The 3318-nt window shown below is 34.3% G+C and overlaps 1 non-coding gene across 1 annotated transcript; it reads left to right on the top strand.

Annotated features, from left to right (window-relative positions):
• Positions 1-305: 305 nt before the first annotated feature.
• On the top strand, positions 306-468 carry LOC113594882 (U1 spliceosomal RNA). Its single transcript, XR_003415361.2, has one exon. It is a non-coding gene; the product is annotated as a U1 spliceosomal RNA (small nuclear RNA).
• Positions 469-3318: the final 2850 nt, after the last annotated feature.

The following is a 3318-nucleotide window of genomic DNA, read 5'->3' as shown; positions in this document are numbered from 1 at the left end:
TGTGATACACAGGTGTAAAGCTATAAACTGACTCATTTCCACTAAAGAAAATGGGCCACTTGAAAGTACACTCCAGGGGCATAAATCCACTCCAGAGAGACCATCCTTGCACAGTCCAGGCTGCAGCTGCTCTGGAAGGTTTTCATTCTAGGCCAGTCCTGTCCTGAGATTTCTAGGAAACATTTATGTCTTGGTCCCTATGCCACTTCCAGTCTTCTGTCATGTATCACAGCCTCAAACGAAACGGCTCTAAGACTTTGAAATCTCTAATAAGAGCTATGCCAGGTTAAAAAGCATTTCACTGAATATTTACATGGCAGGAGGGTTACCATGATCACAAAGGTGGTTTTCCCAGGGTGAGTCTCATCCATTGCACTCTGGATGTGCTGACCTCTGTGATTTCCTCAAACCTGGGAAAACTCCCCGCAGGATTTGTGATAGTAGGGGACTGGAATCACACTGCCCTTTAAAAAGGGGGGGGGGGGGAAAGGCAATTTCTTGAGGCAAATATAAACATTTCTTGGCCTACATTTCAAAGTTGGGAAGACTGGGTTGAAAGAAAACCAATACTTGCATATCATAGGTAATGATTCATGCCAAATCATTAGGAGAAATAAATAATTTCCACACAGTACCAAACAATCGTTCTTTGGATTAAGATGGCAATACTATGAAGAAGAGGAAAGGTAAGTAGTGACTCAGGTAATGCTAATATTATCTTGACTTGATACAGCTGTTACTACTATTGTTTCTAATAGATAATTAGAGCATCAAGACATTAAGACACATTCATACTTGTATACAAAATGGAGCTCTGCCTCTGTAATTTTCTGCCTACCTTAGAGTCAATTGGTTATTATTATCAGAAGCATTAAAACTAGTTCTCTGTTTTGCCCATCACCTGTAGCAACCATACCATATTCTTCTCCCACAAATAACAGTCCTTCTAAATGCCCAGAAGATTTATGGCATTAAGGCCATACAAGTGCTCTTGTACATAAAAGGGCCAGTATATTCTCATATTCTCTGTCTCTCTGTCTCTCTGTCTCTATGTCTGTCACACACACACACACACACACACACACACACACACACACACACTTTCCTTCACATATACTCATGCTTTTCCTTTTTTTTTTCCTTAGGAAAAATAATAGGTATTAACAAGGATTAACTTACATTTTTTTTAAAAAAGGACAAGGGAAATCTATTTGCAAGTTTGAAATGCATTTTGATTATACCTAGAATTGTTTACACTATTTCCAAGGGATATCATCCCCAAAGCATATTCCACAAGAGCATGGAATTTTTATCATTCTTTTAAAAATATTCTACCAAATAATTTTCTGTCAAATTATTTTAAATGTTTTATTTATAAATTTTACCTTGTAGCATAATTGATTAGTAAGTGCAACATTTAGTGTTCCACCATGTAAAGGAAATAATGATTTTACTTACCAAAATTAATGCTAACCAAATTAATTATGTGGTCCCTAATTGTGCTTTAAAATATTGGTATCAATCCCTGATAGAAAACACAAACATATTTTCTGCTTTTCATAAATTAATCAATTTATGTTAAATAATTGTCATTAATAGGTTTCTTTGTATTTCAAATAAGCATCTACCTACTCAGTACACTAGCTGGGGAAAAGTCAGTTAAAAGATAGTCCTGTGAGGCTAACGTAGAAAACTGAATGAATCAATATATATCATCTTGAAATGGAAAATATGAATTAAATGTTACAAAGTAGGAACTCACAAATTGGCTAGAATGTCTATCACAAGAAGTAATCTATTACAAACTAATCTGGGCCAACCAGATGTTATCTCTATTAGAACTGAATAATCAGAAGAATTTAATCATTTTCCAATGAACAATTATACAATTAATTGCCTCTCTTGACCTTTCAGTTAAGGTTAGACTCTCATTGATGAAATCTTCATAAAACAATGCCAATAAAAACCATATTTATACAGGGAGCTCTGAAAGAGATCCCAATAGTCAGCGCTGAAACCATTTGAGTAAAAATAAATAAATAACAATAATATTGGGTTTTAACAAAGAATAAGATAATTATCCTTGAGTCTATATTGATTTTATTTTTTTTTATTTTTGTACTTAGAATTTTCATGCAATAGTATTGACTTTTTTCTCTTGATAAACAGTTCAATAAATTTTAACATATGTTATGGATCTGTGTAACCACCACCACAACTAGGATACAGAACAGTTCTATCACACCACAGAATTCTCTTGTGCCATCCTTTTATACTTACTTCCTCCCCTGACCTTATAGCCAGAATCACTCATCTGTTCTCTACGGTTGTTTTTCTTTTCAAAATTTCATACAAATGGAATCATACAGTATATATAACCTCCTACAACTGGCTTTTTTTTTTCCCATTCTGCCTAATACCTTGCATGTATCAGCGGTTTGTTTGTTTTTTGTTGTTGCTGATTAGTATCCCATTGTATAGATACGCACAGTTTATTTACCCATGCAACCACTGAAGGACATTTCGGTTCATTCCAGCTGCGTATTTTTTTTGTTTTGTTGTGTTTTTACAAATATGAATAGAGCTGCTATCAATATTTTTGTACAGATATTTGTGTAAACAGTGGTTTTCTATTCTACAGGCTAAATACCAAGGAGTGGGATTGCTGGATCATATGGTAAGTGTATGTTTCACTATATAAAAAATTGCCACAATGTTTTCAGAGTGGCTGGCTATACCATTCTGCATTCCCACCGCTTTGCATGCTTGTCAGCCCTTAGTAAAGTCAGTATTTTTTGTTTTTTTTAACGTAGTCATTCTCATAGATGTGTATAGTGGCATTGCATCATGATTTTAACTGGCATTCCCCTAAAGACTAACAAGGTTGCACATATTCTCTTGTACCTTTTGCCAGTTGTATCTCTTTCTGCTTGTTCAAATCTTCTGACCAACTTTTAAAGATTGTTTTCTGATTGTTGAATTTTGAAAGTTCTTCATATATTCTGCATACGTTTCACTAGTGGGTTGTTTAATCTACAAATATTTTTTACTCAATCTATAGTTGGTTTTCATTTCCTTAAAGTGTCTTTCACAGAGTCAGGTTTTTTTTTTAGTTCTGATAAAGTGTAATTTATCTTTTCCTTAAAACTGCATCTACCCCCAGCCACCTAAATTTTCTCTTCTATCTTCCTCTAAAAGTTTTATAGTTTTGTGTTTTACATTTAGAGCTATGATTCATTTTGAGTGAATTTTTGTGTGCAAATTGTAAGGTTAGGGTGAGGTTCATTTTTTTTTCTGTTCCGTTCATCCAGTGTCACA

The sequence above is a fragment of the Acinonyx jubatus genome, chromosome A1 (genome assembly GCF_027475565.1).
Source record: "Acinonyx jubatus isolate Ajub_Pintada_27869175 chromosome A1, VMU_Ajub_asm_v1.0, whole genome shotgun sequence".
Taxonomy (NCBI): domain Eukaryota; kingdom Metazoa; phylum Chordata; class Mammalia; order Carnivora; family Felidae; genus Acinonyx; species Acinonyx jubatus.
Note: the sequence above shows the minus strand (reverse complement) of the source record. Positions and strands in the feature narration are given on the sequence as shown.